Source organism: Callospermophilus lateralis, chromosome 6 (assembly GCF_048772815.1).
Source record: "Callospermophilus lateralis isolate mCalLat2 chromosome 6, mCalLat2.hap1, whole genome shotgun sequence".
NCBI classification, from domain to species: Eukaryota; Metazoa; Chordata; class Mammalia; order Rodentia; family Sciuridae; genus Callospermophilus; species Callospermophilus lateralis.
The window spans coordinates 125561422-125577439 of record NC_135310.1 but is presented as its reverse complement, the minus strand read 5'-3'; the positions used below and the strand labels follow the sequence as shown (position 1 = coordinate 125577439).

The 16018-nt window shown below is 34.4% G+C and overlaps 1 pseudogene; it reads left to right on the top strand.

Moving 5' to 3' along the window:
• The first annotated feature begins 1727 nt into the window (after positions 1-1727).
• Positions 1728-13665, top strand: LOC143402037 (gamma-butyrobetaine dioxygenase-like; annotated as a pseudogene).
• Positions 13666-16018: the final 2353 nt, after the last annotated feature.

Here is a 16018-nt window from a genome sequence, read left to right as displayed (position 1 = left end):
AAAGATATTATACATTTTATAATTTGATGAAGTTATGTTTTTGATCTCTTTAAATCTTTTGCTACATGTTGGTAATTCTAAAAATGCCAATGTTGACAACAGTCTGGAGCTGTATTTTATATGGGCTATAGAATTACATGAACCTCATAGAGAACATGTATTTCTTGGCTACAGTCACTGCAATATAATGGATTGCCTGACTCCTACTTAAAATGGGTTGCAACTGGCTATATATACTCCTATTTCCCTCCACTTAGTCTTATTATAGTTTATGGCCACATATGGATGGCCATTTGACCTTTGGTGAAACATACTAACTTATCCTTTCTAATTTTAAATGAGTAAAGCAGAACAAAATAACCAGTTTCATTCTCAGACCTGGATAACAGGGAAGAAGCTCTACTTTTGCTCATTAAGAAAAATAGTTCCATATGTGGGAGGACATTTTAGGTTGTGTCCCTGGAGGAAGAAGGAGGAAGGTGTCAACTTGACTGTTTTATCTCTTCCCACCCTCCTGTGGTCATCCTTAACCTACCCTTACCTTTTACCCTAGGAAAATGAAGGCTCAGAAAAGTCACCCTGTGCCCCTTCTTATGCTCATTCTGTCAATATTTATTGGTTCCCTGTTTTAGCATAGGGACTGGATTAGCTAATAGGAGAAGAGCAAAACTTGGTTTTGCACTTAGTGAATTTAAAACCCAGAAGACAAAGCAGAATTATGTTATTATACATCAAAATAGAATCAGAGTGATAACTCTTTTAAAATTGAAACTATTGTCACAAAACACCAAACAACTTCAGTTCCAATAAATGAGTCAAATAAACATACATGGAGAATCCCAAGGAGTGGGAGGTAAATGTTAAGTAAACAGGAAGTGAAAAAAGGACAGAAAGTCCTAAAGAGCATCTCTTATGTGTCAAACATAGAACTTGTCTATTTGCTGTAGCAGCCCTTTGAAGTTTATAACTATTTTACTATACAAATATATAAACTGAAGTTCAGAAATTATAAATTGTCTAAGACAATTTGAAGCTAGTCCAGGTTAAATTTAAAAACTGAGTTTCTAGAATCTATACCATGAAAGAGTTGGCACTTAAGCTGTGCTTTGACTAGTGGGTCTAGGTAGATAGGAAATTAAGAAAAGAAAAGGCAGAAAAGCTTAAGGCAAGCAGTGAAATGAGAGCAACAGGATCAGAACAGAAAACTCAACTATGGCAGTAGTTGGCAAGCCTAGAACTTGCATTGGATGTTTGAATTCTGGAGAATCAATACAAACTCTGACAGGAAAAGGCAGAGTGAACATGCAGGGTTAAGGAGATTTGCCAGGTTGTAGGATATAGGTGGAATACTAGGCAAGGGGTCCTGCCCCTGGGTGACATGCACCAAAACCAAGGGGATCATGTGTCCATCTGTGAATGAAATTTTGTTTTTTTGTTTTTGTTTCTGTTTTTTTTTAGTTCTGGGGATTGAACTCCGGGGTTCTCAACCTCTGAGCCACATCCCTAGCACTATTTTGTATTTATTTAGAGATGAGGTCTCACTGAGTTGTTCAGCGCCTTGCTTTTTACTGAGGCTGGCTTTGAACTCAAGATTCTCCTATCTCAGCTTCCAGAGCTTCGAGGATTATAGGCATGCACCACTGCACTTGGCCTGAATAAAGATTTTTTTTCCAATATATATATATATATATATATATAATTCATTCTAACACAGTCTACTTAAACATATGTTTCTTGTATTTTACAGACATACTTGGCAAGTGCAAGACAAAATTGATGCAAACAAAGTGGCTTACACAACTGGGAAGCTAAGCTTTCACACGGATTATCCAGCCCTCCACCATCCACCTGGGGTAAGGTGAGCTTCAACATATTTTCCACAAAGAAGGCCAAGGACCAAATCCTCCTATATTTTGAGTGTATAAGATTACATATTTCACGAGCTAATTTGTCATATGTAATTTTTTTTTCTTCAAACACAATCCAAACACATCATTCATATGCCTGAATTCTGAATATCAGAATTGCTAAGGGATAAGACATTTTCATGTATCTTTTAAAAAAATATTAATTTTTTTCTTCCTGGAAATAATTATTGGCACTTTTTGCTTTGCCATGACGGATTTGTTTAAGACAGCAGTATAACCTGGTGTCTTTTTGTTTATATATATATATATATCCCCAGTAAGAGAGTTAAAAAAAGAAAATGAAATCAGGGAACACAAGATGGTGTTCTCCCACAGTGTGACATGGCTGTCATTTTTATCAGTTACTGCTACATGAAAACCCACTCCCTAACTTAATGGCTAAAAGGAGCACCCACGTACTTAGCCCATTCTTGCTATTCAGGCTGTGTTCTGCTGAGAAGTTCTTATTTGCAGATTAACTCAGCTGATGAGTTGGCTAAGGGCTGGTGACTTCATCTAGGATGGCTTTTCTGCTCCACTTGGTCTACTATCCTCCACAAGCAAGCCCAGGCTTTTGCCCATGGCAACTTACACAATGTTCAGAGAAAGAGCCAAAGTATGCAAGGATTCCTGAAGCCTGGGCTATTATTTGTGCAGTGTTTATTCTGCTGTGTGTTATTGGTCTAAGCAAACCACAAGTCTTGCCCAGATTCAAGAAATGAGGAAGTAGTCAACTCAAGGAAGGAGCTGTGAACATGCATAATAACGGGATTCAAAGATAAGGGACAGAATACTCATGCTATTTTTGGAAACCATCTTCTATCTCACTAATAAAATTTCCTCTCAAAGAAGGAGGTGCTCATGTAGAACCACGAAGGCCCCAGAGGAATTTCTGAGCAGACACTCTTCCTTTACATCTTCACAAAATTATCATTTTAGTAAACCAAATATATTTTTACAAAATCACCATTTACTAAATTAAAACACAAATGGTCAGGACAATATGTTTTTTTAAAAAAATATATGTTCTTTGCCTATTTTTAAAGCTGAACTGGACTAAATGAAATAACCACACAGAAATCTGTATCTTCAAAGATAAATGAAAATCTGGACAATTCTCAAATTAATAAGGGAGAAATGGGCCAAAACCAAAATTAATCCCTTTTTTTCATCATATTTTCTCTGTGCCCTGGTTGCTACCCAATGTTCTTGCCAATATTAGCTAAGCGAGTATAGAGTTTAACCACGTTTTAAATTATTTCGTTGATTGGAAAAAATAAATCCACATGATTTCATTGAACTAAATGATGACAGGAAAATGACTCCTATAGTCACCTTTTTGAGTGGGAGTTAACAGAGGAGACACAACAATGTGATTTATTCAAAATATGGTTCTGAGTTATTTTTCTGAAACCCTGTTATTAAAAGCCAAACTAATCAGCTCAACTCACCTTTCAGAGATCAGTTAGAGAGGTTGGATAGAATAAAACTTGAAGAATGAGACGAGAAAACTGAAGATTCTGTTTCAGATTTTTAAATTACCTTCTGTATTTTATGACTTCACGTTTTGTTTCTGGGTTAAAATTGAAAGCCTAAGAAAAATTGATTAAATGATGTCATAAATTTTCCTGAAGTACAAAGGAATTTTTGACATTTTCATAGAAAGTTATGCTTTTCAAAGCATTTCGATTTGTCTTTCTTTATATGATCACTCTTAATATTCCTTTAAGGTTAACATGATTGTGACTTTTATGTAAAATGGGGAAATGAAGTACAAGGGTAAAAACTTTTATAGGGTGATTCATGGGGAATTTGAACTTGAACCTAGATTTCCATCTAGTTTATTATCACATCATAGAGCTTCTGAGTTGGAATTTATAATTATCATAATTGTATAATGTGATATAATGTAATGTGATAGATTATTTGTATATATTGTCACACTTTACAAACTCTTCAAAGACAAGGACTGAATCATACCTTTCTCTATCTCAAAACTTCATACATCATTTTGCACATAATATAGACATAACAGATACTCTCTATATAAGCAAAGTGCAACAAAGGTCTAAAATTACATAAATGACTTGATAGATTTTTACTATAATTTTAGTATAATTACAATACTAGGAATTAAACCCAAGGATGCTCTATCACAGTGCTGTTTTCCCAACTTTTATTTTATTTTTTGAATAGAGCCTGAGTTGCCCAGGCTCTGCTCAAACTTGTGATTCTGATAAAAGAAAAAAATATGAATACCTGCTTATACTATTGTTCAAACTTCCATTTTGAATGTTTATTTATTTTTTCTTTTTTATTTGAGCTTTTCCATAAAAATTAGAAAAGAAATTAGAAAGATAATTAAATGATTTATAGTAAAATGTTTATCAAATAAAAGTTTATTAAAATGTCATTTTAATTAGAGATGAAATGACTTGGGTAATTAGTTTCCTCTTGAGCATGCAGTTTGATGGATTTGGATCCAATGGGGTGGGACATAATAAGACACATCTTTAATGAAACACAGATATTACTTTGCTCACTATTTTTCTCTGGGCCAAAAGTCACATGCTGCCATAAAGAAACACTTTAAAAGAAAATATTTTTTTTAATTCTGAATGACTCAAATGAAATAAAATTTGGTTTTCTACAAATTTGAATTAGTGGTGAGGGTATCAGGTTCCATCATCATTTTCCTGTCATAAGATTGTATTAAAAATTTAACTACATGAAAGAAAATGTTAGTTGGCCTTGCTTGTGTAAAAACATCAGCTAACCTTTTAAAAAACTGATATTGGAAATATTCTGTGAGTTCATTTATGATGAAACTGAAAAGAATCTCAAGAATCCTCCAATTCTCTCCAAAATAAAATTATGCTATTATTTTGCCATTGAGAGTTTGATGGACTTTTCCATTTCCTTTTCTTTTTCATCATACTGCATTGTCCCTCATGGCCCTTGTGAGATGATTTTCTTAAGCAACTTGATCAGCTTATGCATGTATTTTTTTAAAAAGAGAGAGTGAAAGAGAGAGAGAGGGAAAGAGAGAGAATTTTAATATTTTTTTTAATAGTTTTTGGCGGACACAACATCTTTGTTTCTATATGTTGCTGAGGATCGAACCAGGGCCACACTTATGCCAGGCGAGCACGCTACCGCTTGAGCCACATCCCCAGCTCCATGCATGTATTTTTTAAGCATAAAAAAATTGCATAAAGTTGGCTATGGTGGCACACTCCTGTAATCCCAGTGGCTCAGGAGGCTGAGGCAGGGGGATGACTAGTTCAAAGCCAGCCTCAGGAACTTAGCAAGGCCCTAAGTAACTCAGCAAGACCTAGTCTGTAAATAAGATACATATAAAAAAATAAAAGGGCTGAGGATGTGGCTCAGTAGTATAGTTCCCTGGGGTTCCACCCCCAAGTACCAAGAAAGAAAAAAAATGCCATCAATTTAAATATTGAACCATTATTAATTTAGACCAGTTATCTTCCAACATCAATAAATAAGTATGGATATTTTAAAGCACATATATATATATATATATATATATATATATATATATATATATATATATATACCACACAATACTGAATAACTAAGAGTATTTTATAAAGGGATTTTTCTCTTTGTAAATAAAAGACTTGCTGTATACATGTTTTTAGGCAAATAGGCCAAAGTTTGAATACCAGCTTTTCCACATTTTATCCAAATTCTTATTAGCTAGCCAGTTTTGACACCTCTATATCTCAGTCTCTCCACCTGCAAAATGAATATAAAACTATCAAATTCTAAGGATTCTTATGTGTAGTAATATATATGATACCATTTCAATTTTAGAATAAATTATTTATAAAATTATAAAAACTGGGGAAACTTGTATATTAGGTTTGGAAGAGAAGCAGTATTTTATTCACTCAGTGAGAATGAGGTTTTGCAATTCAATGCTATTAGTTTCTTTCAACAGAAAACCAGGGTCTAAATTTAAATACTCAAAATCACCCATCCATTATGACTTACTGAAAGGCATCACAAAACCAATGAAAAGATCCACTAAAAAGTATCTTTAAATTTTTACTATGATTTAGTTTTCAAAATGAAATAATATTGAACATTTTCCCAAAAATCTTAATAAAATTTATTAGTACTTAATAGCATGGCTTTCTCATTCTCAGTGTGTTGGAGCTTATCCATCCCTCAGACTCCCACCCCACTTCCTTCCCTTCTTATCCTTACATCTGAATTATGGCCTTAGACTCTCAAGTAGCTACTATTGGCCTGTTTCCTCCTCAAAATAATTCATTTACTGTAACACCACTGGGCTAATTTTTTCAGGTCATTTCTATATTGCATCCATATTCAATAATTCCCAACAGAAAGAACAGAAATTTTTTATCTAACATTTAAGACTCTCCATGAAACTCCAAATAATGTTTCAACCTGATCTTCTCTTTCCATTTATAACCCTGTGCCACTGCAAAACTGTTTGTTACTGAGTGAACTGTGCACTTTTGCACGCACATCATCTCTGTTCCTATTTGCACTCTCAAGTCTAGTTTGTACATACAAAATCTTATCTATTGCCCTTTGCCCAGCTTAAATACCACTTCTTCTTCTGGCCTTTCCTGCCTGCTCCAGGATCAAGAGTTCACTCTCTACAGCTCTTATGACCTGTGCCTTTTGCTTACTAGTGAACATTATCATTTCTATGTCCATGTCTTCAATTATAACAGGTTTGAACTATACAGTATTGATCATAACTATCCTTTTTGTCCCCACCCTCTTTCTCTGCTGATGTCAGAGAACAGATATAAAAACAAATTTCATTGATTTTAATTTGTGCATATCTTTTTGAATATTTAAATCAAAAATAGTAAAATGCTATTATTTTAAACTCTATTTCTTCATTTCTTCTTTCAGGTTCAGCTTCTGCACTGCATAAAACAAACTGTCACAGAGGGTGATTCAGAAATTGTAGATGGGTTTAATGTGTGCCAAAGCTCAAGGAAAAAATTCTCGGGCATTCCAGATTTTGTCTTCCATCTTTGTGGACTTTACAGACATTGGAGTGGATTACTGTGATTTCTCTGTACAATCTAAACACAAAATTATAGAGTGAGTATTATTTATGAATTTCTCATTGCAATAAAACAAATGACAGCAAACTCTTCATTAATCTAATGCTTAAACAGTAGAATGCTTTAACTGCAAAGCTATTTTTTTTTTGTTTAATCTATCTTTTAAGTCAAAAGGGAAAAAAGAATCTTTGCATAGTTGAATGAATTTTTAATCAAATTACCTTAAATAGTCTATTAATATTAGAGGAAAAATAAGATTTAATGTGCACTTCATTTTAAAAAGTTTTAGTTCTACATAGTCTTAGTCAATGTGATTGTACTAACCAAAAGTGAAAGGACATAACTTAAAATAGGTAGATCCAGGAGTTACACATTGTCATCTGGAATTTTCCTCTACCCTTCCCCACCCCATATTGACTCCTTTTTAAAGATGATCCTCAGAAGCTCCAGGTGTGCATTACCTTGGAACTGACAATCATAGCACAAGGAGTGTACTTTTTCCTGCACAACTGTGACAAAGGTAGATGACTCCTTGTCCAACTTATGTCTATATCTATCCTTGAAGCAAATGCCGTGGCCAAAGTTGGAGAATTCTAGGTGGCTGTGCCAGGACCACATGCTGATCTGTAGAGCAGGGTCAGCCTTGTTTGAACTTCATGGACTGAGATTGAAACAGACTCTTCCTCAAAAGGTGCTAAGTCGACAAAAATCATATATTCCTAACAGAGAATATTGTGTCTTTATTCTTTTAAAATGATTTTATCATAATTTTTACAAGTACCCACTAAGGCTATAATTTATCATTTTATTCAAGAATTATCTTAGATTGTGTCTCTAGGACATTATGTATTCAAAGAGACTTCAGTTAATTTGGGGGTATTTCTGATTTTAGAATTAAATTTGTATTCTTTTTAAAGTAATAGCTATATACGGAAATAAATTCATTTAGTAGATAATCAAATCTATAGAACACAGTTTCATTATCGTATTTTTATATACAGCCTTCATTTATTCATCAACAAATAGTTACTGAGGCCAGACATTCTTCTTAGTACTTGGGATATGCCAGTGGACAAAATAAAGATGCCTGCTCTCACACAGCTTGAGTTCTAGTGGGGAAGGGGAGAATTTGAAATTTTGAAATAAATAAGCAAATCATAATGAATATTAAAAACTATTACAGGCTTAAGGGGGAAGAAAGGAAAAGTAGATCAAGATTAAGGGAATCTGTAGGACCAAAGACTTAGCACGGATAAAATTTTCATCATTCAATAATGTAGTAAGGGAAAGATTTGAGCAAAGACTTAAAGAAGTGAAGGAGTTTTCTAGAAAGTGCTAAAGCAAGAGTCCTAAGAAATCTTCAAGAACATGTCTAGAGAGTTCCAAGAAACAACCAGAGCTGAGAGAAGGGAAGTGTGTTAGAAGAGGAAGTCAGATGGGGTCAACTCATCCGTAGTGTTGTTAATAACTAGAAACACCTAGGTTCTTATTCTGAGTGAAATAGGGAGCTGTCATAAGGTTTTGACCAAAGGAAAGACATTTGAATTTAGTTATGCGTGATGTAGATCCTCTGGCTATGGTGTTGAACATAGTATAAAATAGAGCAAGAAAGAACAGGAGAAGGAAGATGAGGCAGGAAACTACTGCTAGGGCTCCCTGTAGAGATGATGGCACCCTGAACATGAGTGGTCCAAGTGACAGTAATGGCCATGTTGAAAAGGATATATTTTTCAGGGAAAAAGATTATTTTCCTGATAGTTTGGATAAGAGTTATGAAGGAAAGACAATCCTCAGGAATATATTCTAGATCACAGTGAAGCTGAGGTGTTCTCTGAGAACTCAGCCATTGAGGGGAGAAAGAGAAGAAATAACTCAAGCTTCTTAGCATACTATTACAGTTTTAATTGTCTAAACAGTCCCTTTAAAATGATAACTTTTATCATCAAGAGATAGATGACTTTAATATATACATTACACATGTATATAAATGTATCAAAACATTGTTACCCTATTAATGTATAATTTTTAATTTTTATGTTTTATGTATGAGTTGAAATAAATTTAAATTTTAAAAATCCATGAAAATAAAAATTTTTGTTAAGACCTAAAATAATTGCAGATTCTCTAAGAGAAGTGAAGCAAGAAACTTAGTTATTGAATGAGATTAACTGAATGTCCATCAACCAAATCATGACTTGGCTTTGATATATTTTGTAATACAATCCAAAATTTGGCCATTTGCAAGGTCTCAGGGATATCCATGGAGAGAATAAAGTGTTTAACATTAATCCATTTAAAAATACATTTTTAACAACAAGAGAGAAAACAAGAGTTTTAGTTAATGAGGGCTTCTGAGATATCTCCTGAGTGTTTGGGTTAATTGAATTTTCTTGTAGTTAAACTTTTAAATTCTTTTGAAATTTTCATATCCTTCCTAGTACAAAAGAGTTTCTCAGGCTGCTAAAAGAATCAGTAACAATTCAATACAATAAAAATAAATTAATGAAGAAACTGGTGCAAAAAATAATAGTGGAATTAATCAATCCTATTGATTGCAAGTTTACTCATGTGAATATAAGTATTTTATTTGCTATCTATGCAACCACTTATTCAATGACTTCCCCTTGCTGATTTAGTTTCTTAAAAAAAGAATACCTGCCACTTATCAATAATTTATGATGAAGTAGGAAGTCTAGAGTTAATAAATGGAAGCACTTACCAAAATGCCTATCAGTGAAAATGCAAAGTTTATTTGAGCTTGCTATAATTTTCATTTTATAAATGTCAACAATTTACTGATAATAGTTTTATATTTCAGATCCAACCTAGAAACCAAAGCGAAGAAAGAATATAATCAGTTATAAGAGTCAAATTGCTTCTAAAGTCTGAAATAATTTTTTCCTACAGATTCTCTCATAAAATGTGATACAATAGATAATACCATAGAGACACTCCTCCAGTAAAAGCAAGAAGTTCCATAAAACATCCCATCTCCCTGCAAGAGTAACGGGAAATATTCATAGCGGCAACTGGGACTGCGGGAGATATCTATGATCCTTATTTCGGGTTCTTGTTGGCATCACTGATGATGATTTGCCAAGATTGGTTCACTGTCATCTTGTTGCTGGTTTATTTTTAAACATTTGTCCTTTGTTCACAGCTAAATATATAGGTAATTATTCTCATCTTTTATGACATTTTACCCTTCCTCTGCATGAAAGTTTGCATTAGATGCTTCCTTTTATTCCGTTGTTCTGTAAAGGAATTTCCTGCTTATTAAGAACCAATTTTGCATTTTAGGTTGATCCTTAAGGTTTCAGCCCCCCACTTCCTCTAACTCTTCAATCCTGAGATTAATGTCTTCTCTAGTAGTCAATTGCATCCTTCCTTCTGTATCCTGACATTGATAATGGTTCACTCTCTGTGTGACCAGTCACCTAAGTTCAGCCCAGACCCAACACAAGTTCTCCATGTCCAAGCAAATGAAACAATTTTTTTTGGTCTGATCCACCAGGTGTGGGCTTCACTCAGCTGTTGGCTACCATTACTAGCCCCTGGGTTTGTCCCCTGGGGACACTTCTTTAGGAAGTAATACTAAGCAATATGTCACCATCCTGGACCACTTTCTCTCCTATTTTCATTCATACTTACTGTTTCTACCTAAAGGGAAAATAAAAGTTGGGAGTTTCTTGATACTGAAGGTCTGGCTGAAAGTCTACCTTCCCAATAAGCCAAAAACAAAAACTGTATACACACACAGAAAAAAATCTACGCTTTTTGCCTCTGTATGTAAGTGATGTCCAAGTCTTGCTAATTATAACCAGCATAGTCCAAACTTCAGAAAGTTTGTTATCTTTTCTTACATTGAAAGTTGTGTTATCTTGCATTTTCATGATCACAGTCCATGTTATAAGAAAAGGTAGAGAAATCACAACATTAGAATCTTCCAAGGTACTAAAGAGACTTCAGTACTCCCCCAAAGCATGAAAAATATACAGATGCAACAAATGTTTATTTACCAACTCTTATGTCCAGGCTTTATGTTGAGAGCTGGGAATACAACATTAAGTGAGATACAGTACCAATCTTCTAAAGGTCTCCAGACTAAGACATGTGGTATAGAGAGGTAGATAGGAAGAATGTTCTCAGGCTAGTCTCTTCTTTCCTCTATTCTTCACTTTCCCCCATCTCCAAACTAGGCATTAAATAAGAACCATATATGTCAAGCTTTTAAAGAATAAAACTTTCTTCCTGCCCCACTCCCCCAATAAAATATTAGGACCCCAATTAGATAAAATACAAAAAGTAACTGACCTATAAACTCACTGCTTGAGATTTTAATATGTAAAGCCTATTTTAAAGAACAACAAATAAATTTCACTAAGCATAACAAAATGTTGACTTGAATATATCAGTAACATTTTAATTTTAGTATAATCCCTCCTAGCATTTTTGTAGTGAGATTTCTAAAAACACTTATTAAATGAATGAATGAAAAACATGAAGGAATACATTGTACCACATGTAAATTTAATATCTTGACCCTTATAAATGTAAATAGATATGTCATGAATTACGTTATTTTTTTCTCTTCAACAGGTTAGATGACAAAGGCCAAGTGGTTCGCATCAACTTCAACAATGTAACTAGAGACACAATATTTGATGTACCTGTTGAGAGAGTTCAGCCTTTTTTACTGTTCTAAAAGAGTTTGTTGATCTCATGAACAGCAAAGAAAACAAGTTTGTCTTCAAGATGAATCCAGGTCAGTAGGGACATTTTTTCAAAAAAGTAAAAAATTGGATTTTTCTCCAACTTTACCCATGAAGAATGATATCCAGAATAGTTTTACAGTAGAATCTTGGTGAACAGCTGACTTGCTTAAACAGCAGCCTCCTGGCTCCCACCTCTGCTACTCGAAAGAAACTCTGGTCCAAATGAAACCTTCTGTCTGATATTAAGTCTGGTGTTTTTTATTTTCTATCCTAATAGCCTATCAATACAAGCTGAGCCTTCTACTTTATTTTCCTATCCTGGTAGATAAATATGTCCTCATAATGCCAATCATAAAACACTTAAGTAAAGTTTATTTCTAAAACTTATGGGCAGAGATAGTATTGCCTGGAATAAAATAGTACTTGGAGTACTCTAGCTACTTGATATAAAGGCACAAAAAACACTGATTTTTTTTTCCTAGACCATCTCTGCTAAGTGAAGTGCCTCCACAATTTAGTCTTTTTTATTTATTTGTGTTTAATTGACAAACAAAATTGTGTATATTTGTCATATACATGTTGCTTTTAAGCATGTATATATTATGGAATGGATAAATCATTCTAATGAATATATGCATTATCTCACATAGGTATGATTTTTTTACAGTAGGAACACAAAGTCTACTTTCTTGGCAACTTTCAAGAATATAGTACATTGTTATTAGCTATAGATACCATATTGTACAATGACTCTCTTGAACTTAAGGCTTTTGTTATCTATAGTGAAAGGCATAATTTTTCTCTGCTCTTGATTTGGCCAAATGGAAGATTCATTTTACTGTAATTGTTTTTATTTCTTTTCTTTTTTCTTTATCTGTCTTTCTTACTTTTTCTCATGATGAGTCTGAAACTTCTGAATTCAAGTGAGCCTCCTATCTCAGTCCTCCAAGAAGCTGAGACTACCTGAGTACACCACCATGCATGGTGGAAATTATTTTTAAAATTGAACTTTGGCATAATAAAAGACTAGAAATCACCATAAACCCACGCAGTAAAAGCAGGTTGATTTTTTAAGAGTGGCAACATGTAAACTGAAACACCATGGGGGAAAATAGTTGGAATCCAGGTTTACCATGGGAAGGCAATGCAGTTTTGGGCAAATCCATCAACTTGTTAAAATTTTGATGTTCTCACGTATGAAAGGGTAATTCTCTTTTTAGAGTTCCTATGAATCTTAAAAATAAAGTCCATAAAAGACCAAATAAGAATATCACTGTCTTTATAATGATTTGAAACTGTTCAACTAGGTGAACAATTTCCTAATTATGAGATAAGTGACAAGCAGTCAAAAATAATAAAAAGCTTTACACAGAGCAAATCTTCCAAGTAAGAATTATTAAGGTGGGGGCTGGGATGTGGCTCAAGCGGTAGCACGCTCGCCTGGCATGCGTGTGGCCCCGGGTTCGATCCTCAGCACCACATACAAACAAAGATGTTGTGTCAGCTGATAACTAAAAAAAATAAATATTAAAATTCTCTCTCTCTCTCTCCCTCTCTCACTCTCTCTTTAAAAAAAAAGAATTATTAAGGTGTCCACAGGCTATGTGATTTAAGTGTCAAGGTATAAAGCAGTTTGCATCTAGAGGTTGATTAGTGTGACCAGAAATGTGCAGTTTTGGGTAAAGAAATAAATGTGCTGTTTATTGATATGAACTGAGTAGCAGTGGGGTTTTGCCTGTTATATTTGCCTGCTTTGTAAATCATTTAAACACAAATTATTCATAATGGAAAAAAATTCTTTCATTTAGGTGATGTGATTACTTTTGGTAATTGGCGCTTACTTCACGGCTGACGAAGTATGAAGCAGGAACTGAGATAACTCTCCATCTGTAGGGAGCTTATGCTGATTGGGATGTGGTTATGTCAAGGCTTCGCATCTTAAAGCAGGGCATAGCAAATGGGAACTGAATCTTGTGTCTCTAATTTTAATAAGATTTTGGTGACTGCATTTATAAGATATGTCATGGTTATTCAAAGATCACAATCTGTATGGTTCACATAACAATTTAGCATTGAACATGTAACACCCTCACAAAAATACACTGTTGCTTGTAATTCTACTTAATGTCAGCCTTTTCAATGGTATAGTAATATAACCTCTTCTCCAAATAAATCATTCTTCTGTCTTATTGAATGTTTAGACCCTAATTTCTTTTGCCCTCATAAGAGTGTTTCCAGAATGCCTACAAATAGTTTTTAAAGCAAATGAAAAATTTCTTCTACAGTTTTTTTTAACAGAGTTTTTGCTTCAAATAAAACTTGGGCTTCAGATAAAATTTCTTAAAACATGCTTCTGCTCTGTTGCCTATGGAGTCTCATTTTTCATGACTTCATATGACTATCTTGGGAAAAAAGATATTTTCAAAGAACGTTTTTATTCACTTTTGTTATAGAATTCCATTAGCCAAATTTCCAATGTGGTGACCTCAACATTGTTTTGTAATACCTAAATTATGATAGCAAAGACAAGTATACCAAACTAAGAAAAAAAATAATCTTATCTCCCTAAATTTCTCTTACCCCAAATAAAACTCCCACGGACCACCAGCATTGCTTAACCCTGTCATGGATCCATTCTTATTCCTTGTCTCCCAGTAACAACTGGGAAGAGAAAACCAAGACACAGGCAGCACTCATGAATGGGCTACATGTGTGCCACCCTCTGCTCTCTTCAGGGCCAATGCCTTGCTCTAGTGGTGGAACACAGCAATGGAAGTCTCAGTCCTGTTGAGCCCAGTTCCTCACCCCTGACACAAGGGGAGCCTTATCATTAGCATTTGCTGAAATCCCAGTAATACAGACATCTTATAGTCCATAGTATTTGGACCCAACCAAGCCTCCTGTTCTAAAAGTCTTAAACACCACTGCCACCCTGGCAGGGCACTCCCTGTTGCCTCAAGACCACATGTAAACATTGCTTTTATTCATATTTTAATTTTGCTTCACACAGTTTCCATGGAACTCAGAGTCTGGGTCAAGAGTACTTTTATCCCATGTCAGAACACTCCTCTGATGCTCTGAACTCTGGTATTGAGTCTACATCACCAGCCCAGACTCCTCCTTATTATAATATTGTTCATTGATGGGACTTCCATGTCCTTTTGTATTATCTGGTCTTGACGAGGGCCACTGCAGTGTGTAACATATGCTTCATTTCTTTGAATTTGAAAAGGAATGGTCTGAATTCCCAATCTCTCCTCAAATACTCCTAAAATGAAAATAGGTGAGTTCAATAGGGGAATGACCTAGTTCAAAAGTGCAGCATTCAATACCTCAAAACAAATAATTTACTGGAGTGAGGCCAGATCCATCTATTCAAAGCATGTAAATTCGAGGCACTTTCCAAATGACACTACATTTTTTATTCATTTAGCAGATATTTATCCCACACTGTGATATATGCAGAATAAAGATTCAGAAGGTCCTGAAATAAGCCTTTTTATAGCCTATTAAGGAATCAGATAAGGATTAGATAATGATGTGTCATATTAACAGGATGGTTCATAGGAAGGCAACCAAGCCAGAACGAGAAGGCTCCAGGAAAGTTGCAGTCTGAGTTAATTATGAGAACTAATGGTAATTTTCCAAGTAAAACTATTATCTGTGTTTCTTATGCTCTCCAATTAAAGCATAAGAGGCACAGATAGTTGAGAGTAAACACAGAACACGTGTTGACTCTTAAATGAGAAAAGCAGAAAGCAGACTATAGCAGCAGTGTAAATGCTGGGATTGGATGTCTAGGCTCAAATCATAATGATGGCAATCATTTAACCATGTCTCTTTCCCCCAAAGCCTCATTTCTTTCTTCCTATCAATGAGACTAATAACAGTTATTATTTCATATATTTTTAGGTAAAAATTTTAAATAAAATGAAGCTGTGTTTTCCAAAATTTCTGAGATGATGAGTCACACCCACAGGGCCTTTTCTTTTTAAGAAAAAAAGACAGCATCCCAGATCATTCCCTGAAGATTATGATTCAATAAGTATGGGACAATGACCACCAACTATATTTTTAGCAAGTATCCCAGGTGATATGCATCACTAGTAAAGTTTGGAAAATACTGATATATACATATTAGTATAGTTCCAGCTCAGGGTAAGTTTTCAATTGATGTTAACTGTTATTACTTATAATAATAGAGGTTGTAGAGGGAGATGGTGGGTTAGGGTGAGAAGAGATATATGAGACTGAAGACAGAGACAAGGCCAAATCATGAAATGTTTAAATGCTCGCTGCATTACAGAGTTGGTATTTTGTC